The 23988-nt window shown below is 42.4% G+C and overlaps 1 protein-coding gene across 2 annotated transcripts in view; it reads right to left on the bottom strand.

Moving 5' to 3' along the window:
* The window catches only part of MYO1D (myosin ID), a 378217-nt gene that overhangs the window by 82844 nt on the left and 271385 nt on the right, over nt 1-23988 (bottom strand). The gene's annotated exons all lie outside the window — the stretch shown is intronic.

Raw genomic sequence — 23988 nt, 5'->3', positions numbered from 1 at the left:
TCTGCATTAGAGTCAACTACCAAGGCTTTCTGAGGACAACTGTGACTAACTGTAATCTGTTATAAAAGGATGGTGAAAAGGTTTTTAAAGCAGTACAAAATTCTAAAGAGAATTCTGTAATACATATCCATAATGTATCACATACTATTCAGGATATCAAAATAACCTTAATTTTACTAAATGATATGATGGTAGCCCATGTGCCTAAGAAATGTGTTTCTGTGGTAACATTCATATTTTGTTAATCTAATATCAGCTTTGATTTACTATTGCCTCTTTTTAAAAAGGGTCACTTATTTATGAATGAATGAATGAGACAAGGTCTTGCTCTGTCACCCAGGCTGAAGTGCAGTGGCATGATCATGGCTCACGGCAGCCTTGACTTTCCCAGGTTTAAGCGATCCTCTCACATCAGGCTCTCAAGTAGATAGGACTGCAGGCACATACCACCATGCCCAGCTAATTTTTTACTTTTAAATTTTTATTTATCTTTTTTTTTCAAACAGAGATGGGTTCTTGCTTTGTTGCCCAGGCTGCTCTTGAACTCCTGGGCTCAAACGATCTTCCTGCTTTGGCCTCCTAAAGTGCTAGGATTAAAAGAGTGAGATAGGCTGGGGATGGTGGCTCACACCTGTAATCCTAGCACTTTGGGAGGCTGAGGCGGGTAGATTGCCCGAGCTCAGGAGTTTAAGACCAGACTGGGCAACAGGATGAAACCCCGTCTTTACTACAATACAAAAAAATTAGCTGGGCATGGCGGTGGGAGCCTGTAATGCCAGCTACTCGGGAGGGTGAGACAGGAGAATCACTTGAACCCAGGAGGTGGAGGTTGCAGTGAGCTGAGATCACGCCATTGCACTCCAGCCTGGGTGACAGAGACTCAGTTTCAGAAAAAAAAAAAAAAAGTATGAGGTACCATGCCTGGCCTAATTTTTTGTTTTGTATTTTTTGTAGAGAATGGGTCGTGTTGTCAGGGCTGGTCATGAACTCCTAGGCTCAAGTGATCCTCCCACCTCAGCCTCCCAAAGTGCTGGTGTGAGCCACCACACCTGGCCAGGATAAGTGATTTAGAACAGAGATAATATATAGTGTTTAATGATTAATCAACATTTGTCAGGTGTTGAGATGTTTATTTTCATACCTTTCCTTTTGCTGAAAGGTTTGAGTTCTGCTCTTCTGAACAGATGGCTATCATTTAACTAACAGCAATACTGAGTTTACTAACTAAGGACTCATAGTCTAGTCACAAAAAAATGAATGTGATTTAGCTTTCCCTAGTAAGAGTTGAAAATAGAGCCTAAGTAAGAATCCAACAGACAGAACTTTCAAGATTCACAAACATGTATATATATATTTTTTCTTTTGAGACAGACTCTCGCTCTGTCACCCAGGCTGGAGTGCAGTGGCACGATCTCGGCTCACTGCAAGCTCGGCCTCCCGGGTTCACGCCATTCTCCTGCCTCAGTCTCCGGAGTAGCTGGGACTACAGGCGCCCGCCACCTCGCCCGGCTAATTTTTTGTATTTTTAGTAGAGACGGGGTTTCATTGTGTTAGCCAGGATGGTCTCGATCTCCTGACCTCGTGATCCGCCCATCTCGGCCTCCCCAAAGGGCTGGGATTACAGGCTTGAGCCACCGCGCCCGGCCCCAGAAACATATTTCAAAGAGACCTTAGAGGTAGCTATTAGAATGCCCAGGTTTATAAAACATAAGAGATGGCTGCCACAAACTGTATATAAGAGGGTAGCAGAATATGGCTTTGAAACCTCATATACACAAATTATGTGGTAAAAATATTTCCCTTTGTTAATGGTCCTAAGTTCTTTTATTCAACCCATATGAGAGGTCCAATAACTTGCCGTCAAATCATAGAGGGTCACGTAGGCAGTGGCCCCGAGGGGCATGGCATATCAGATTCCCTATGTGTATAAGGTTAGGAAACTACACCCTGTCTTCTCAGGATCATACACCCACATTTACAAGGTTACTACTTTCACCTGATAGCAGAATAATAACTTCAGAACCCTGCTCATCTGGGAATCAGCATTAGCTGGCCGAGTTTAGGATATACCCACAATTAGATTTTCAGGTTCTCACCTATAGAACAGATCCTCGGAACTGGGTTTCTTGAACTTGTACAGCATGAAAAATTAAGCTTTTGAGTTTGGAATGACAGAATTTGTAATAGAAAGAGATAATATTCTAAAGATCAGATAATACTTCCATTTAATCTTTTTATTAATTTTAGCATGCAATTTGGCTTTTACCCTCAATGCTTTTACCAAAGGTGCTTTCAAAGGTCACCAAATCAAATGGACTGCTCTAGGGGTAGGCCTCCTTTAATGCGGAGGCATCTGACCTTGCTGTCTTCTTTCTGGGAGAGCACTTCCCCTAAGTCTCCTCCTACCTTTTGGCCTCCCATTTATTACATGTAGGAGGTGCCTAGGGGTCCATCCTGGCCCCTCTTTTCACTCTACATGTTTCCTTGGTGACTTCTTCCTGCTTTGGCATAACTTCAGACTCATTTACATTCCCTTCAAGTTCCTTGACAATCTGGTCATATCTACATACCGTTTTGGTAGTTCCTGCCACTCCCCTCAACACAATCTCTGATCTTGCCACGCGGGACTACTCACTGTTTTCAGAACAGTGGCAATGTTTTTTATTTTTCCTTTTCTTTTCCCTTTTTCTTTTTTTGAGATAGGGTCTTGCTCTGTCACCCAGGCTAGAGTGCAGTGGCGTGATCACATCTCACTGCAGCCTCAGCCTCCTGGGCAATCCTTCCCTGCCTCAGCCTCCCAAGTAGCTGGGACTACAGGTATGTGTCACTATACCCAGGTAATTTAAATTTTAAATTTTTTTTGCAGAGACAGGGTCTCACCATGTTGCTCAGGCTGATCTCAAACTGCTGGGCTCAAGTGATCCTCCTGCCTTGGTCTCCCAAAGTGCTGGGACTACAGGCATGAACAACCACGTCCAGCCCAATGTATTTTCAAATAGTTCCTTTATGTATTTGTTTGTGCTGTTTTCCTATCTACACAAAATTCATGGCCCTGTCTCACCTGAACATCCCTCTCTATACTCCAGATCCTAGTCACTTTTATTAAGGCATGCTTTATTAAGGCATCACTGACATACAATAAAGTCCACATAATTAAGTATACAATTTGACATGTTTTGAGATATATATTATACCTGTGAAACCATCATTGCACTCATACTGTCCATTACTCCCCAAAAGTTTCTTGTGCTGCTTTGTAATTCCTACTTCCTGCCCTTCCCTATCCACTCTCCAACCCCTGGCAATGACTGAACTGCTTCCTGCTCCTATAGTTTGTATTTTCCAGAGTTGTATATAAACGGATACACTTTTCAGGTTGGCTTCTTTCACCAAGCAAAATTATTTTGAAATTCATCCATGTTGTAGTGTGTATCAATAGCTCATTGTTTTTATTACCAAGTGGTAGTTCACTGTATGGCTATAATACAGTTTGTTTATCCATCATTCCAATGCTAATGGACATTTGGGTTATTCCCAGTTTTTGGCTATTACAAATAATTTGATATTAACATTTATGTATGTCTTTATATGGATAAATATGTTCATTTCTCCTAGATAAATATCTAGGATCGGAGTGGCTGGAATATGTGGCAGGGATATGGTTAGCTTAAAACACTGTCAAACTGTTTCCACCATGATAATATAAAATGGCAATATAAATTATTCATTTAATACAATTATCTAAAATGGACAAACTAGTTATCCTATGCAATAGAGTTAAATTCTATCTTAAGGGGAAAGCATTCAGTCTTTCAACATTAAATATGATATTTGCTTTAGATTTTTTCATAGATTATTTTTTTTTTTTTTTTTTTTTACCAGAAATGGATGTTGGATTTTAAATGCTTTTTCTACAACCACTGAGATGATTTTTTTTTCAGTTTGTTTATTTGGTGAATTTCATATATTGATTATTGGATGTTAAACCAACCTTGCATGCCTGGGATAAATTCCACTTGGTCACAATGTATTATCCTTTTTATATACTGTTGGATTAGTTATTTTGTAAAATGCTGAATTGGATGCACTAAATTTTGCTTATAATTCTTACATCTATGCTCCTAATGGACATTGGTCTGTAGTTTTCTTTTCTTGTATTATCTTCATTTGGTTTGGTATCAGGGGAAGATGGCCTCAGAATGAGCTGGAAAGCATTATCTCCTTTTTAATTTTCTGGAAGAGTTTGTGTAGAACTGGTGTTATTTCTTAAATCTACAGTAGAACTCCCCAGTAAAGGCATCTGGATCTGGAGTTTCCCTTGTGGAAAGGTTTTAACTATGAATTAAATTTCTTTAATATACGTAGAGCTATTCAGGTTATCTATTTCTTCTTGTATGAGTTTTGGTAGTTTGTGTCTTTCAAGGAGTCTATTTAATCCAAGTCAAATTTACTGGCATAAAGTTGTATAACATTCTTTTGTTACGCAGTTAATATCAATAGAATTTGTATTGATGTCACATTTTTCACGTTGATATTGGGAATTTGTGTCTTCTGCTTTTCCTCATCAGTCCTACTAGATGTGTGTCAATTTTATTTTGGTACTATTGATGTTTGCTATTGTTTTTCTGATTTTCATTTCATTGGTTTCTGTTCTGACCTTTATTCTGCATTCTTTGGTTTAATTTGCTTTTATTTTTCTAGTCCCTCCCTCCCTCTCTCCCTTTTCCTTTTCTCTCTCTCTTCCTTCCTTCCTCTCTCTCTCTCTCCCCCGCATTCCCCCCCATCTCTCTCTTTTTTTTTTTTTTTTTTTTCCGGACAGGGCCTCACTCTGGCTGCCCTGGCTAGAGTGCAGTGGCTCGATCCTGGCTCACTGTAGCCTCAACCTCCTGGGCTCAGGTGTTTCTCCCACCTCAGCATCCCAACTAGCTGGGAATACAGGTACATGCCACTATACCTGGCTAATGTGTGTGTGTGTGTGTGTGTGTGTGTGTGTGTGTGTTTTGAGATGGAATCTTGCTCTGTCACCCAAGCTGGAGTGTAGTGGAGCGATCTCGGCTCACTGGAACCTCTGCTCCCAGTTTCAAGTAATTCTCTTGCCTCAGCCTCTGAGTAGTTGGGACTACAGGTGTACACCACCACACTTGGCTAATTTTTGTATTTTTAGTAGAGATGGGGTTTCACCATGTTGGCCAGGCTGTTCTTGAACTCCTGACCTGTTTTGGACAGGTGATCCACCCGCCTCAGCCTCCTCCCAAAGTGCCGAGATTACAGGCATGAGGCACCACGGCTGGCTGATTTTTTTTGTAATTTTTTAGTAGAGATGGGGTTTCACCACGTTGCCCAGGCTGGTCTCAAACTCCTGGACTCAAGCAATCCACCTGCCTTGGCCTCCCAAATTGCTGGGATACAGGCATGAGCCACCATGCCTGGCTTTTTCTAGTTTCTTGACATAAAAGCCGAGGGCACCGATATGAGACTTTTCTTTTAAAATCTATGCATTTTAGAAGAAAAGCATTTTATTGTCCTGTATCTTTCTATAAAAAGTACTGCTTCAGCAGCATTACATTCATTTTGAAATGTTATTGCTTTCATATTCATGAAGTTCAAAATACTAATGTCTCTTAATTTCCCCTTTGACCTATAAGTTACTTTGGAGTGTGTTATTTGGCTCCCAATTATTTAGGAATTTTTCCAGGGATCTTTTTGCTATTGATTTCTAATTTTGTTTCATTATGGCAGAGATTTTGAATGCTTTTATATAATATTTACTGTAACTGTGACATGACCCAGAATATGGTCTATTCTGGCAAATATGCACTTGAAAAGAATGTGTGTTCTGATGCTGTTAGGCAGAATGTTTTATAAATGGTAACTAGTTCAACTCAGTTCAACTCAGTTGATAGTGTTCACATTTTCTATATGCTTACTGATTTTCTATTGACTTGTTCTATCAATTATGGAGACATCTGTCCATTTTTCCTTGTTTGTTTTTGCTTTATATATTTTCAAATTCTTTTAGGGCCATATATATTTAGGTTTGCTATGTTCTCTTCATGAATTGATCCACATTACTTTTACTATTATTTTTAAAACAGATAATTGTTTTTTAAAAAGATTTAAACAACAAGGAAAAAATCTTACAAATTTGCTTGTGTAGCTATTATTTCTAGTGCTCTTCCGTCACTTTTGGAGATCTATATTTCCATGTGTTTTTTTTTTTTTTTTTTGAGACGGAGTCTCGCTCTGTCACCCGGGCTGGAGTGCAGTGGCGGGATCTCAGCTCACTGCAAGCTCCGCCTCCCAGGTTTACGCCATTCTCCTGCCTCAGCCTCCCGTATAGCTGGGACTACAGGCATCCGCCACCTCGCCCAGCTAGTTTTTTTTTTGTTGTTGTTGTATTTTTTAGTAGAGACGGGGTTTCACCGTGTTAGCCAGGATGGTCTCGATCTCCTGACCTCGTGATCCACCCGTCTTGGCCTCCCAAAGTGCTGGGGTTACAGGCTTGAGCCACCGCGCCTGGCCTCCATGTGGTATATTTTTATTTCCATGTGGTATATTTTTATTCTTTCTGAAGGACTTTAACATCTCTTCTACTGTGAGTCTTCTGGGAATAAACTGTTTTATCTTTCTTGTATCTGAAAAGTCTTTTAATTCACCTTTGTTTTGGAAAGCTATTTTTGTTTGGTATGAAATTGTAGGTAGAGGGGGTTTTCCTTCAGTACTTTAAAGATGTTTCTCTACTGCTCTCTTGCTTGCATTGTCTCCAACGAGAAATCTGCTGTCATCTTACCTTTATTCCTGCGTATATAATGTGTCTTTTTCCTCTGGCAATGTTTATCACCGGCTTTGAGCAATTTGATTGTGATATGCCTTAGTGTAGTTTTCTTCATTTTTTTTTTTTTTGTGCCTAGGGTTCATTGACTGTTTTTTTTTTTTTTCACATGGAGTCTTGCTCTGTCACCCAGGCTGGAGTGCAGTGGTGCGATCTCGGCTCACTGCAAGCTCTGCCTCCTGGGTTCATGCCATTCTCCTGCCTCAGCCTCCTGAGTAGCTGGGACTACAGGCGCCCACCACCATGCCCAGCTAATTTTTTTTGTATTTTTAGTAGAGACGGGGTTTCACCATGTTAGCCAGGATGGTCTCGATCTCCTGACCTTGTGATCCACTTGACTCAGCCTCCCAAAGTGCTGGGATTACAGGCATGAGCCACCATGCCTGGCCTCATTGACTTCTTGGATCTGAGGATTTATACAGTTTTCATCAAATTTGGAAAAATTTCAGCCATTATTTCTTCAAGTATTTTTTCTGTCCTCCTCCTTTCTTCGGGTACTTCGCTTACTACTCCTTTATATATTAGATCACTTGAAGTTATCCCACAGTTCCCTGATGATTTATTCATTTTTTGAAATTTTACCTTTTCTTTGTGCTTCATTTTGGATAGTTTCTATTGCTATGTTTTAAAATTCACCAATTTTTACTTCTGTAATATCTAATGTGCTATTACTCCCAGCCACTGTAGTTTAATATCAGACATCATAGTTTTCATTTCTAGAAGTTTGAGTCTTTTTCTTTGTTTGTTCTTTCTTGTTTTTGAGGCAAGGTCTTGATCTGTCACCCAGGCTGGAGTACAGTGGCACAATCATGGCTCACTGCATCCTCAACCTCCTGGACTCCAGTGATCTGCCTGCACCAGCCTCCCAAAGTGTTTGGATTACAGGCATGTGCCACGTGCCCTGCTGGTTTGGGTATTTTTTGGTATCTTGCACACCTTTAATTTTTGTTAAAACAGTTATAATAATTATTTTAATGTCGTTATTGGTGATTTCTAACATCTGTGGCAGTTCTGGGCTGGCCTTGAACTCCTGGGCTCAAGGGGTCCTCCAGCCTCAGCCTCCCAAAGTGCCAGGATTACAGGCGTGAGCCACCATGTCCAGCTGTGTCCTACTTTTTAGGGACTGTCTTTGTTCTAGTATCCAGAACAAATACTACCTATTTTTTTATGACATCTTTCCCAAATCTCACTTCTGTCTAAAGATGTACTTTTACCTCTGTGCTTTAAACCACTTTCTTTATACTTCTACAAACTTATTATACATTATACATTTGTTTCCCTTGATAAGACAATAACCTATGGCAGGAGGTTGGTCTTTGCATCCTTGTGCCTAAAATGTCTGATATGTGACTGAGCCTCAAGAAATAGATTTTTCTGGTTTCTATGATGCTGGCCAACCAACATTGACTTTTATGTTATTCTTTTACCATCTTAACTATTTTCAAGTATACAGTTCAGTAGTAATAAGCATATTTCCACTGCCACTGTTGTGAAATAGATCTTCAGAACTTTTTTTTTTTTTTTTGAGCCAGGGTCTCACACTGTCATCCAGGCTGGAATAGCTCACTGCAGCCTTGACCTCCTGGCCTCAAGTGATCCTCCTGCCTGCCTCAGCCTTTGCAGTTGGAGTAGTGGTACTACAGGTGCATGCCACCACGACCTGCTAATTTTTAAATTTTTTTGAAGAGACAAGAGTCTTGCCATGTTGTTCAACCCAGTCTCAAACTCCTGATCCTCTTGCCTCAGCCTACCAAAGTGCTGGAATTACAGGCATGAGCCACAGCACCTGGCCCGGAACCTTTTCATCTTGTAAAAAGAAATATATATTTTAAAGGAAAGAACAAATTTGGAGCTGCCTTTTGATAAACTATGGAACAAAAAAATGTTGATTTGCTCAAAGGCCTATAGCTAGCTGGTGGCAGAGTTAAGACTAGAAGCTACATTGTCTGTTTCCTGTCAAATACTCATTCCTAATAGGTCTGTTAATTCAAAGCATATGCCAAGCAGAGAAGGCCAAGAATTTCCATGCATCAAAGCCTCAGATGTGGAAAGTTACTAATTCTGATGGCAAAATTTAGCTACGCTGGGCTTGGGTTGTTTTCATTTGTCTTGGTGAGCAAGAAATATAATATTTTTTAACAAATTGTTCTCTCATTTTTTTTCCTTTTTTCTGACAAGGAGTTCTCTGAATCATTCTGTAAGGCTGCTTTCCTTTTCCATTTTATATCTAAATTTCGTTTTTTCTTATACCCTCAGATTCTTTTCATTTTGTAAATGATATTCTAGGCCTGGTATCTTTCTTCCTAAGACCAGATATAACTCTTTGCTTCATTTAGTAATGATTCTGTCTTGCCAGCGATGGTTGCATGGATTGAGCTGATTTTTTCCATTATGAAAATGTTATGTGAATTTACTGGCTACTAGTTGCTTTGTTTCTGTAAGAAAGGGCAGTCTGGCCAGGCGCGGTAGCTCACGCCTGTAATCCCAGCACTTTGAGAGGCTGAGGTGGGAGGATCACCTGAGGTCAGGAGTTCGAGACCAGTCTGGCCTACATGGTGAAACCTTATATCTACTAAAAATACAAAAATTAGCCAGGTGTGGTAGCAGGTGCCTGTAATCCCAGCTACTCAGGAGGCTGAGGCAAGGGAATCTTTTGAATGTGGGAGGCGGAGGTTGCAGTGGGCTGAGATCACGCCACTGCACTCCAATCTGGGCAAGAGAGCAAGAATCTGTCTCAAAAAAAAAGGAAGGGCAGTCTAAAACAGTCTCATATTAATGTTCAAATAATTTTTTCTAGTTATACAATGAACACATAACAATTATAGGAAATTCAATATTCCATATTTTTTTGAGACAGCTAAAGACCAAAAATAAAAAACATTAAGTGCAAAAAACATTTTTTTTTTTTTTTTTTTACCATAAATATCATTTTGGCTACTTCTTTTTTTTTTTTTTTTGAGACGGAGTCTCGCTCTGTCGCCCGGGCTGGAGTGCAGTGGCCGGATCTCAGCTCACTGCAAGCTCCGCCTCCCGGGTTTACCCCATTCTCCTGCCTCAGCCTCCCGAGTAGCTGGGACTACAGGCGCCCGCTACCTCGCCCGGCTCGTTTTTTTGTATTTTTTAGTAGAGACGGGGTTTCACTGTTAGCCAGGATGGTCTCGATCTCCTGACCTCGTGATCCGCCCGTCTCGGCCTCCCAAAGTGCTGGGATTACAGGCTTGAGCCACCGCGCCCGGCCTACTTCTTTCAATTTCAAATATTGAAGAAAAGGAGGCTTAGAATAATTTCTCTACGTGTCAAAGAGAAGTTAAAGGAAGCAATTGCTATTACCTTTTTAAGAAAGGTTAGAGGATGGTCTTTGAATTCCATCAAACAAACCTTTCCTCATTAAATAGAGAAGTCTGGGATTTGCAGAGGATCTGGTAAGGAATACATGCCATGGGGAAACACCTGAGCAAACCATAGGAATTCGTTTGCTGAGCCTTTGTCCGTGTTCTAAGCTCCAGAAAATACTATGTTCCTTACCCTCTGAAAATTCAGGGGGGTTGGGCGCGGTGGCGCACGCCTGTAATCCCAGCACTTTGGGAGACGGGTGGATCACGAGGTCAGGAGATTGAGACCATCCTGGATAACATGGTGAAACCCCGTCTCCACTACAAATACAAAAATTAGCCGGGCGTGGTGGCAGGTGCCTGTAGTCCCAGCTACATGGGAGGCTGAGGCAGGAGAATGGCGTGAACCCGGGAGGTGGAGCTTGCAGTGAGCCGAGATCGCACCACTACACTACACTCCAGCCTGGATGTCAGAGCGAGACTCCGTCTCAAAAAAAAAAAAAAAAAAAAAAAGAAAATTCAGGGGGAAAAATTAATCTGAAAGAATGATCTCTTCCTTTCTTCTCTGGTGGTTTCTTATCTCCACTCTAGTGTCGCCTATGACTGAAAGAATCACAAATTTTAGCATCTTGGGGACCGAATGGGCCCTGAGGCTTTCCAATCCCTATGTGTGCAAATGACATTCTGAACCCAAAGGCAGAATTTTACATTTATATAGTTGTGTGGTTTCTTCTCATTATTCTAGTCTGTCAAGAGACTTCGAATCCTAACCTGTCATCAAAATATAAGTTAACCTTCCTGGGTTTTTCTTTTTTTTTTTGAGACGAGTCTTGCTCTGTCACCCAGGCTGGAGTGCAGTGGCGCAATCTCTGCTCACTGCAAGCTCTGCCCCCGGGGTTCACGCCATTCTCCTGCCTCAGCCTCCTGAGTAGCTGGGACTATAGGGGTCCGCCACCACGCCCGGCTAATTTTTTTGTATTTTTAGTAGAGATGGAGTTTCACAGTGTTTGCCAGAATGGTCTTGATCTCCTGATCTCGTGATCTGCCTGCCTCGGGCTCCCAAAGTGCTGGGATTACAGGCGTAAGCCACCGCACCCGGCCCCTTCCTGGGTTTTTCTTATATGCAAATTTGTAAGTATGTCTTCATTCAGTCATTGTTTAAGAAAAATTGTTAGTTTTACCCAATTTCTTCTCACTGAACTTATGCTTTCTTTTGTTGCTTTTTTCTTTAAGTATGTATAAACTATGATAATTTTAGAATTTTGCGAAAATTTATGTCAGGTTCAACAATAATTACAATTTTTGCATCTGTGTTCACGTTTGCACAACAAGAAAACCTTTGCCTGCCTTCAGTCTCTTGGCCCTTTTCCACTCTCCATGACTGCTCAAAGATTTCTGAGAGTGAATGGGGGTTCATATCAAAATGCTTTCCAGTGTCTCAGGATGTAAGTCATCTGGCCTGGAGGTGTGAATTAATAAAGCATCCAGCAGTCCTCTTTTCCTAGTTGGGCTTTAAATTCCCTCTTGATGCTTGTTCTTAGTTTCAAAAACTTATTTCTTGATAGGTATGATGAAAACAAGTTTCTTTAACATGATACCATTTTCTCTAAACAGTGATGTTTGTTGTACCCTTGTAACAACAAGCAGTGCTCCTTGCTCATTTTTGTTATTAGTTTTTCCAAGACTCATTAGGTTAGCACTCTGTTGGATGCAAGTGACAGAAACTCAATTCATAATGACTTAAGCAAAAAGGAGAAGTTGTTATAAACTAGGGCAATTCTTTGATTAAAAAGTAACTTGCCAGGCCAGGGGTGGCGGCTTGCACCTGTAATCCCAGCACTTTGGGAACCTGAGGTGAGCGGAACACTTGAGGTCAGGGGTTTGAGACCAGTCTGGCCAACATGGTGAAATCCTGTCTCTACTAAAAATACAAAAATTAGCCAGGCGTGGTGGTGGGCACCTGTAATCCCAGCTACTCGGGAGGTGGAGGCAGAAGAATTGCTTGAACCCGGGAAGTGGAGGCTGCAGTGAGTCAAGATCGCACCACTGCACTCTAGCCTGGGTGACAAGAGTGAAACTCCGTTTCCAAAAAAAAAAAGTCACTTGCCAAATGGTGAATTCACCAAAGGTCATCTGCTGAATGACTAGTTTGCCAAATTTACCACATTTGCATATTTAACAAGGCTGACTTTTGTTTATCCAATTTTTGTTGGACGAATTAGCAGGGTCAATGGGGGCTGTGAATACCTGGGGTTCTTGGGTCTTCAGCCTCTCTCTCACCCTTTAGCCTACCCCTTCTTGGCCCCCTAGTCTTCCCCTCCCTCTGCTCTTCAGCCTCCCTTCCCTGTGGGATTGGCGGCCCAGATGCACTGGGCACAGACTCTCCTTTCTTCCCTTCTCTCCTCTGTTCCAGCTACTTCCAGCTGCAGCAGCAGGGCCAGAAACAAACAGACCATTCCTTAAACTGTTGTTATGAAAACAAAATGAAAAGCAATCAATTAGAACTTTGTAGAAATCCTCAAAAACTATTAATTGCCAACTCACCTAGCTGAATTGTATACTTTATAAAAAGTCAAAAGAAACACACTTTTGGTAAATCTATAAATTTGGTAAATTAGATAATTAGTCATCTGGCAAATTTGATAGAAGAAAGCTAAATATCAAATGGAAAATAACAAAGAGGATTTCAAATTTTAGGATAAGCTAAAGTCCCCATAGGAAATGCTAAAATCTGTGGATTTTGATAGTTGCTGGTTGGAAAGTGTGTAGAGCTACCTTTCAGGAAAAATGTGGATCTGCATGACCTGAAATGTAGGTTGCTTGTTTCTGACAGTCACACCCTAGTATCTGGCACTGCTATCTGGGAGGAGTCCCTTTAAGAGCGCGATGCCTGATAAAAGACACACGTGTTTGCTAGTTGTTTGGAAGCATCTGACAGAGGGATGTCCTTCCCTGATCGTTCAAAATAAACTCCAAACAGCATACCTGTACATTTGAGTGAAGTCCACTTTTTTCTGCTCCACTTAAAAAGACTAAACCAACCCAAGAGCCTTAGTTTTTTTTTCACCCTGAACATGTATTAAAAAGCTGTTAGAAGGGACATATTCAAGGATTTTTTTCAAGACTAGTTTTTGGTAACTTCACAAATTTTTAAAAGTTCCATAAATTGGTACTGGGCAAACTGACTTCTGGTGAACTAATTTTTAAAATCCATTTAAAAAACTGTGGCAAAGGCTGGGCATGGTGGCTCAGCCTGTAATCCCAGAACTTTGGGAAGCTGAGGCAGGTGGATCTCTTGAGGCCAGGAGTTTAAGACCAGCCTGGCCAATGTGGTGAAACCCCATCTCTACTAAAAAAATTAGCTGGGTGTGGTGGCACATGCCTGTAGTCCCAGCTACTTGGGAGGCTGAGGCAGGAGAATCGCTTGAACTCAGTGAGCCGAGATTGCACCACTGCATTCCAGTCTGGGTGACAGAGCAAAACTTTGTCTCAAAAAAACAAAAACAAAAAGCAAACAAAAAAACCCCAAAACCTGTGGCACCCCACTGCCTCAACAAGAGAATAAAATCAATCCTCCCAACAATTTCCAAGTGTACAGTAAAATAGTGTCAACCATGTGCACATTTGTGAACTGGATTTTGACAAATTGGCCTGCTTCAGGTCACACAAAATCAACAAAGGGCATACAGTCTGATGGTTACAAGGTGGCCGGCCTCCTGCGGAGGGAGACCTGGGGCTTGGACGTTTCAGGTCCTGCTTCACCTCGAGTCCTGCTGCTCCCCGTGGGTTCGCTGTGTTCTATGCTGTTCTCTCTTACTGAACCCAACTTCTCACCTTTGGAAACATGTTGAGCCACAGCTCCCAAGCGTTTTGCCTCCATGCATAGGAGAGTCAATGAATTATAACTCTTCTCTGATCCAAAGCCCAAAAATCTTGAGGGATAGGGAAAGCGGTCCAGGTTGGGTCAGATACTACCTGTGCTCTATAGTTAGCTCTTGTCGGGGAGTAGGGTGATGTAAGGATGTGGTGCTTCTCGTCGGACCATGCAGAAGTGTGACAGGGGAGAGGAAGGTCCCAGAAGAAGGGGTTACTGGACCAAACAAGAAATGCCCCCACACTCAAGCTCCGCCTCCTCCCCAATTTAACATTTCCATCATTCATACTGTCCCTTGAGAATCTTCTCCTCCTATGAATGGCTGTAGAACAGGAGGAAGCTTCTTTAACTTCTTGCTTCCTTGCTGTCCCTGAAGGCAAAAATCTAGGTCCTTCTCATTCTAGGGATTTTTATTGCTAATTACTATAGGGGTGGCAAAATAACAAATTTCAGGGGAGCTACAAAAGCTAAAGAATTTTGTTATAGTTTTTACTCCATGACGATTTTTGATTCCTGGTTTTATTACTGAGGTTTCTCACATCTGCCTTTGTAACGTCTCTCTCACTAGCTCTTTCTCTGTTCAATGAACTTTTTTGGCATGTGGGGCCCACAGATGTATTACATATCAACTAGTGTTTCTCAAGTTCCCATTTCCCTTAAGTGAACAATTATTTTGCATTCTTGAGCATGTCCAGGCTAGGCGATAGCTGTGTCATCAGGCTTTGTCTTGTTGGGCAGTTTTATATTTTTGTATTTATTTCTCCCCATTACTTATATGTTAAAGTTCAAACAAGGGAGGAGACCACCCCTCATATTGTCTTATGCCTAATTTCTGCCTCCAAAGAAAGAAGAAGTAAAAACTAAAAGGCAGAAATGTAATCCACAGGCAGATGGCCCAGCACTGTGCCCTGGCCTGGTAGTTAAAGATCAGCCCCTGACCTGAGTGCTTGTGTTATCTATGGATTCCAGACATTGCATGGAAAAGCATCGTGAACATCCCTGTCCTGTTCCATTCTAATTACCGGTGCACGCAGCCCCCAGTCACGTACTCCCTGCTTGCTCAATCGATCACGACCCTCTCATGTGGACCCCCTTAGAGTTGTGAGCCTTAAAAGGGACAGAAATTGCTCACTCAGGAAGCTTGGTTTTTGGAGACATGAGTCTGCCGATGCTGTCAGCTGAATAAAGCCCTTTCCTTCTACAACTCGGTGTCTGAGGGGTTCTTGTCTGTGGCTCCTCCTGCTACACAATTTCACTGGCATGGGCTTTTATAAGCTTCTTATTTTTCCAGTCTCATTTCTTGCTACAGCCCCTTTGGTCCCCTGCAATCACTCAATTCTCCAAATGTACCAGCTCCACCAAGTTGTTGCATATTCTGCTCCCTTCTCTGGGGAAAATCTCACCTCATCCCCAAGCTGATAACCTCCAACTAAACTTGAAGACCCAACTGGGTGATCATTTGCTCTGCCAGGGATCTCCTGACTCTGGTAGGCAAAGGGGGCTGGTTTATCCCCTGCATTTCCATGGCCTTTGTCCATGGTTTTATTATAGTACGTACTGGGCAGTATAACATACATGCTGTCTTTTCATGGGATTAAGAGTTGTTTGAAGGGAAAGGACTGGAAAGGACCGCAGGGTTCTTCTTGGTATCCCTCCTACCACCCGTAGCCTGATCTCTGATGGGTGCTTAGTGAATGCATGCTGAATGATGGTATAAAAACAGAACAGTGTTCGTCGCAGATAACACACTTCACTGACTATATTATGCTTATATAAACTCCTGATGCCAGTATAGCTGCTAAGACCTGAAATAAACACATTAAGAGAGCTTTTTAAAAATCACATTAAGTTGAAGAGTTATATCTGACATTCAATTTAGAAAAAAATTCCAACAGACAGCACGAACCAGGGTATTATTCACTAATCATTTGGTGAATTCATGAATACCTCACAGGAAGATCTCTGTTTTAACATATATTGTGAAGTTTAGAGCTATGGCCTTTAAAAAGTAATATGATTACTCTACAGGTACAATAGCTAGCCGTGGAAATGCTGAAAAGATCAGTTTTCCAGTATTTTTGGATTCAATCTTTCAACATAAAAGGCAATGATGAACACGTCACAAAGCAAATAAGAATCTTTGATCTGCACAAAAATCCCCAGAAAATCTCCTGTCATCAAAGCAGGTAAAGCTGAGGATGGCTGTGCCCCTGCACATCCTCTTGGTGAGCTTTGCCCAAGGGCAGCTGCTTCTCAGTGCAGATGGGCACAGTGCACAGGGAGAGATGGAAAGTCAGTAGACTGCTCACAGTACACAACAGCTGTTACATTTTAACACTGTTTGATTTTTGTCCCAGCTTAGTCACACTGAAAACCTTTTAAGATTTCTCTCTGCACTCTTTTGTGTATAGCAGGTGGGCTGAGTGTATATAAATAGGTTAAGTTCATTATGTGGAAGCCTGCTCTTCGCAGGTGGGATTTCCTAGCTGGAAGTGGGCAGGTGGGCCCTCATTGCGAACTTCTTAGGGTAATTAAAAACCATTGCTTGGAATGACAGGCGGCTCTGTCTAGGACAAGTGGATGTGGTAAACAGGATCCTGGTTCTGTGTGATTTCTCTGTAATCCTTCACTCATTTCTACTCTCCATTCCTTCTTTACCCCTATTCTCTGAGCCTCAGCCCTCTTTCCACCCCACCTGTATTTACTGGGGCAGTAGGGAATGTTTCTTTTGCACTTATCAGCAATTTCAAAAACATGAATCTTTGGTGATTGATTTCATTAAAAAAAAAAAAAACCTACTTTCATCACAATGGCATCAGGAAATTGGCCATGTGAAAACATGATGTGCTCATTCTGGTCATTTTCTATGTCAGTTCATGAAACCAGTGGCTGTCAAGCTTCAGCATAGGGATCACCTGGGTAGCTTACAAAGCATGTAGGTTCCTGGAGAGTCTGATTTACAGGCCCGGGGAGCTGCCTTTTGAAAAAAACACCTTCAGGTGATTCTAATGCAGATGGAGCCCACACTTTAAGGAGCCCTGATAAAGAAAGACTGTCCTTGTCTTTTTCATGGCTGCATGCTTCTTAATTTTATGGAAATACCATGACGTATTTAACCATGTTTGTTTTGATGAACTTTTATATGGTTTGTTATGTTTTCGCAATTAAAAACAATGTGATACCATTTGTTTTTCTTGCCCAGGACCGTGTATCACTTCCGCTCCTTTCGGGAAATGCTGGCCCCATACACTTTGTCCCCAGTCACTCCCACCCCACTCTGCCTTGCTCTCTTCCAAAACATGCTCTTCCCCAGGTTTTACTGGAGACTTCCATGTTCTTGGAAGACACCACTTCTTTGGCCAAAGTGACTGTCACTGGGGTAGGCGTCTTACCCATGCCATGACAATCATTATTCTGGCCACAGTTATTGAGTCAGTGGGAACAGTGGGTTTTAGGACAATAGCCCAGAGAACATTCTCTTAATTTCCCACTGGTGGCAAAGCTGGAAAAGGAGATACAGAGTTTCCAGCCATGTGGAAGCCACCATTACAGGAGAGTGAAGCTGGTAAGACAAGAGATGTGAAGATGAGAGATGGAGATTGTGACAGCATTTGACTCCTGGATCATAGCTGTTCCTCCTCCAAAGGGCCCCAGTAGCAGGCCTTCTGAGGCTCGTTTGCCTGATAAACACAAATGACAACTTGGTTGGGCATATAATTTTTGCTCTCTAACCTTTTCTCCTTAGAAGACTAAAGATGTTGCTCCACAGGATGCTAGCATTTACTGCTGCAGTACAGAAGATGGAGGGAATCCTAATTTTTGTTCCTTTGTAAGAGAATCTCATTCCACTCCCAGGTCTGTGTGTTTAATACATACTTTGTAATTTCAAGGATTAACTATACACATAATTATATATAAAAGGAGAGTTATATATATCGGCCGGGCACGGTGGCTCATGCCTGTAATCCCAGCACTTTGGGAGGCTGAGGTGGGCGGATCATGAGGTCAGGAGTTCGAGACCAGTCTGGCCAACATAGTGAAACCCTGTCTCTACTAAAAATACAAAAAATTAGCGGGGCGCGGTGGTGCATGCCTGTAATCCCAGCTACCTGGGAGGCGGAGGCAGGAGAATTACATGAACCTGGCAGGCACAGGTTGCAGTGAGCTGAGGTCGTGTCACTGTACTCCAGCCTGGGCAACAGTGTGAGACTCCGTCTCAAAAAAAAAAAAAAAAAGAGTTATATATATTAAAAGGACACCAGTCTTGGTGTTCTTACATAAAGGGGCATATGGACTCTTCGGGGCTCCTTCTTACAGCCCACTTGTTTGTAGCCAAAATCATTTCTCAGCTTTTAAGCTAGAAAATTACACACATATATATAGTTAACCCTTGAAATTAAAAAAGGTCATCATGATAGCAAAGTAGGTTCTCTGGAGCTTCAGAAAAGGTGCATTCAGTACAGACATATTTTCTTTTTGTATGTTTTAAATTACCATATTTTACTGAATATAAGATGCCGTCTCTGTAAGATGTACCCTTATTTTGTGCATTGCTAAGAAAGATAACATGTTGCCCATTGTAACAGTAAATTCTGCACACTGACAGACTTCAAACTTTCCTTTCACATCAATTCTATTTTCTTCAATATCAACTGTGCCATTTTCAGACTTTAATGTTGATTTACATTTTAAAATATCTTTCCTTACTTCATTCAAATAATTGAATACTTTTGTTTGTTTCTCAGCCAGCACACTCTTCATCTCAGTCTGCCATGTAATCTTGGGCCTGTTTATGTAGAATATATGCTTTCTTGAATTTTATGCAGAGTATAAGCAGATGGTTTCTGTAATATAAATTTTATATTATTGGCCTTTTCAGAAATAGGCTTTTCAAGTCTTATAATATCTATATCTCTCTTCCTGTTAATATCTTCCTTTATAGGCCTCCCAACTAAGGAGACATCTATGTAGTTTTGGTGTTCTTACATAAAGGGGCAGATGGGTTTTTCGGGGCTCCTTCTTATAGCCCACCTGTTTGTAGCCAAAATCATTTATCAGTTTTTAAGCTGGAGAGCTGGCTTGTGTGCAGACTCTAGTTGTGGTTTCAAAGTCTTCTACTTATTATGAAACTGCTGATCTGAGCAGGAATTCCTACATCCTGCTTCCTTGTCAGCTCATTGACAAGGAGAGTCTGAAATTATTTCTAATTCTGTAGTTGTTAAAGAAAAGTGAATGGAAAGTTGCAGCCCCCAGCATTCAGCATACTCATGGCTCTTCCAGCCCACAGCCCTTTTAGTTGCTGATTTAATATCTTGAAATGCCTCTTCCCTTCTGTCCCACATGTATTACATTGCTTAGAGCTGTAATCCTGGAATCAGTCAAGAAAAGAGACATTCATATGGTGGTATGAGGGCTGGCAAGTGGCAGGGATAGCCAGAGGTTGGTTAACAGAAATAAAATTACAGCTAAATAGGAGGAATGAGTTCTAGTGTTCTCTAGCACTGCAGGCTGAATATAGAACTCTGTATCTGTAATCCTATCTGTAATCGGTCACAATTAACAATTTATTGTATATTTTCTTTTTTTTTTTTTTGAGACGGAGTCTCGCTCTGTCACCCAAGCTGGAGTGCACTGGCCAGATCTCAGCTCACTGCAAGCTCTGCCTCCCAGGTTCACACCATTCTCCTGCCTCAGCCTCCCGAGTAGCTGGGACTACAGGCGCCCGCCACCTGGCCCGGCTAGTTTTTTTTGTATTTTTTAGTAGAGACGGGGTTTCACCGTGTTAGCCAGGATGGTCTCGATCTCCTGACCTTGTGATCCGCCCGCCTCGGCCTCCCAAAGTGCTGGGATTACAGGCTTGAGCCACCGCGCCCGGCCAATTTATTGTATATTTTCAAATAGCTAGAAGAGAGGATTTTCAATGTTCCTAATGAAATGATAAATGTCTGAGGTGATAGATATGTTAATTACCTTGATTTGATCATCATACCTTGTATACAGGTATCAAAATATCACTGTATCCCATAAATATGTATAATCATTGTATCAGTTAGAAAAATAAAAAAAGGAAAAGAGGTATTCATAAAGGGAAGGAAACTATTAGAAGAATTTTTCCATTCTTTCACACAGGAGAAGGATTGAGTTACCATCTTCTGGTGGGCAAGGTGCATCTGTCAGTAGGAAGGGCTAGAAGCATCCCACTATGAGTGGGGCCTATCAGTAAGCAATTCTGTTTAATAATGCATATTCAACAGTTATTTACAGGGAACCTTCTGTGTGCCAGGCACTGTTTTGGGCACTAGGGAAACTGCAGGGAACAACAGAAATAAAGTCTCTGCTTACATAAAGCTTGTATTCCAGTTGGAATATATACAACACACAAGTAAAGATACAGCATGTCAGGTGGAGATGAGACCCATGGGGAAAGATTAGGGGGACTTGGGGACAGGGAGTGGTGGGACAGGGTGAATTGCTATTCCCCATAGGACAGTCAGGGAAGACCTGGTGAGGCGATACATGAGCAGGGGTGAAGGACGCCCCTCTCGGTAGGTCCAGGATTGAGTCATATTTCTAGTTTCCAGCACTACAGAAAGCTGGCCTTGCTTCCTGTGTTTTCACGTGTATCTCTACTGGAAGGCAGAGGACAGTGAACTGTGGCCACTCACTTTTCTGTCTCTCATAAATCAGGTGCCTTCAATAATTATTTTAAATAGCTCAAATACCCTAAATTTGATGGACCAAAATTTAATCGACCAGTCCTCCATAGCTGGCAATTTACATGGCATACCTTTATTTTGCTTATGGAATATAAACTATCAAAATGAGTGGCCAGGCATTCAAAGAGAGCAGTCCGGGAACACAGATCAAGGGCCACGGAAATGGGTATTCAGGGTCGGGGCGGAGGAGCCTCACTGCAGGAGCAGCAAAAGGCATGAGCAGCAGCTGTGCTGGACGGGGAGTGCCAGGTGCTGAGACCTTTGGGAGGTGGCCCCATCCTCTGCTTCCTTCACCTCTTGTCCTGAGGCCTCACCTCCCCTGGCTCCTCACCTGTACTGCGTTGGCAGTGACAGCAATGCGCAGCCACCAACTGCTGGCCTGCTTATCGGTGTGGGTCTCCCCATGGCTCTAAGTGTGAGTTAAAAAGAACATACACAAACTACAACTGAGTAGCTGGTCGAATGTTCAGTTAAATCCAGTAACAGTGCTCCTTTAATTAAGCAGATATTAAAGAAGAACAAGAAGCAGATGGCATTGATTTCTGGCTTTCATCCACAGAAAGAGAACAGGAAAAATAAGAAATTTTAATGCCTGCAATTGGAGTTATACTGAGGTTTCCAGCATCCAGACAGGCAAATGCCTGGACAGCTGCTTAGGGCAGATGGGTCCTTTGACAGCTTAATACTGCAGAGTTTCTGGTGATTTCATAGTTAGGGCAGCCAACATGAGACCATCTGTTTGGTAGTGGGCAGAAAAGCTCAGTACCAGCAGGTAGCTGCTGCTGAGAATGAAATGCAAACCAAAAGTCAGTCACACTCAAAACCTCTGTAAATCCCTGGCACTACAACCACAGAAAAAGAAACCTCATGTGATATATACAACAAGACCATACAGAAAGATAACATTCCAAGAGGCTATATTTGGGATTGTTTCAAGATATTGAAATGCTATGAGAGATTGTTCACTTGGACAGTTCTTCTGTTCTTTTCTACTTTTCTAAGCAGGAAAGGAAAATAAAAATGAATTCAGAGCCACGTATGATATGCTTAAAAACTAGCTGCCACTAATTATTAAAATGAAAAAAGTTTAGATCAGTAACACATATATTGGTCACAGAAGGTTTACCATGAACAACAAATAAATCTCCCTCCTACCTCTTTCTCCCTCCTACCTCTTTCTCCGTGTACTGAAGTATCTCAGTTCCCTCTCTAGAGACAAGCACTGTTATCCATTTCCTGAATATCTTCCCAGATACAGTCTGTATTATACATAATCACACGTGTATATACATATCTATCTGTACCTTATCTATACATTGTTTAGTAGGAGAAAAAGGCAAGGTACAGATGGTATGTGTAGCACATCACCATTTTTGTAAGAAAAACTCGTACGGAGATAACTATATGTCTATCTATCTATCTATATATCTACCTATAATATAGTTACCCAGTGACGGATATGGATATTTTTTGGTTCAACTTCTTGCCGGGCGCCTGTAATCCCAGCACTTTGGGGGGCCGAGGTGGGTGGATCACCTGAGGTCAGGAGTTCAAGACCAGCCTAGCCAAAATGGTGAAACCCCATCTCTAATAAAACTACAAAAATTAGCCAGGCGTGGTGGCGGGTGCCTGTAATCCCAGCTACTCAGGAGGCTGAGGCAGGAGAACTGCCTGAACCTGGGAAGGCAGAGGTTGCAGTGAGCCGAGATCGTGCCACTATACTCCAGCCTAGGCAACAGAGCGAGACTCTGTCTCAAAAAAAAAAAAAAAAAAAGGAGGCAGTTCCAAGATGGCCGAATAGGAACAGCTCCAGTCTACAGCTCCCAGCATGAGTGACACAGAAGACGGGTGATTTCTGCATTTCCAACTGTGGTACCGGGTTCATCTCACTGGGGCTTGTCGGACAGTGGGTGCAGCCCACTGAGTGTGAGCTGAAGCAGGGCGAGGCATCGCCTCACCCAGGAAGCGCAAGGGGTCAGGGAATTCCCTTTCCTAGCCAAGGGAAGCTGTGACAGACAGCACCTGGAAAATTGGGTCACTCCCACCCTAATACTGCACTTTTCCAACGGCCTTAGCAAATGGCACACCAGGAGATTATATCCTAGCCTGGCTGGGAGGGTCTAATGCCCGCCCACGGAGCCTCACTCATTGCTGGCACAGCAGTCTGAGATCGAACTGCAAGGCGGCAGCGAGGCTGGGGGAGGGGTGCCCATCATTGCTGAGGCTTGAGTAGGTAAACAAAGCAGCCGGGGAACTCGAACTGGAAGGAGCCCACCACAGCTCAAGGAGGTCTGCCTGCCTCTGTAGACTCTACCTCTGGGGGCAGGGCATAGCTGAACAAAAGGCAGCAGAAATCTCTGCAGACTTAAATGTCCCTGTCTGACAGCTTTGAAGAAAGTAGTGGTTCTCCCAGCATGGAGTCTGAGATCTGAGGGACAGACTGCCTCCTCAAGTGGGTCCCTGACCCCCAAGTAGCCTAACTGGGAGGCACCCCCCAGTAGGGGCAGACTGACACTCCACATGGTAGGACACCCCTCTGAGACGAAGCTTCCAGAGGAACGATCAGGCAGCAACATTTGTTATTCAGCAATATTCGTTGTTCTGCAGCCTCCGCTGCTGATACTCAGGCAAACAGGGTCTGGAGTGGACCTCCAGCAAACTCCAACAGACCTGCAGCTGAGGGTCCTGACTGTTCAAAGGAAAACTAACAAACAGAAAGGACATGCACACTAAAACCCCATCTGTACATCACCATCATCAAAGACCAAGGTAGATAAAACCACAAAGATGGGGAAAAAACAGAGCAAAAAAGCTGAAAATTCTAAAAATCAGAGCACATCTCCCCCTCCAAAGGAACGCAGCTCCTTGCCAGCAACGGAACAAAGCTGGATGGAGAATGACTTTGACGAGTTGAGAGAAGAAGGCTTCAGACGATCAAACTTCTCCGAGCTAAAGGAAGAAGTATGAACCCATCGCAAAGAAGCTAAAAACCTTGAAAAAAGATTAGATGAATGGCTAACTAGAACAACCAGTATAGAGAAGTCCTTAAATGACCTGATGGAGCTGAAAACCATGGCACAAGAACTACATGACGAATGCACAAGCTTCAGTAGCCGATTCGATCAACTGGAAGAAAGGGTGTCAGTGACTGAAGATCAAATGAATGAAATGAAGAAGAGAAGCTTAGAGAAAAAAGACTAAAAAGAAACGAACAAAGCCTCCAAGAAATATGGG

The sequence above is a fragment of the Trachypithecus francoisi genome, unplaced genomic scaffold (genome assembly GCF_009764315.1).
Source record: "Trachypithecus francoisi isolate TF-2019V2 unplaced genomic scaffold, Tfra_2.0 Lachesis_group20, whole genome shotgun sequence".
In the NCBI taxonomy this organism is placed as follows: Eukaryota; Metazoa; Chordata; class Mammalia; order Primates; family Cercopithecidae; genus Trachypithecus; species Trachypithecus francoisi.
This window is presented reverse-complemented; position numbering and strand designations above follow the sequence as displayed.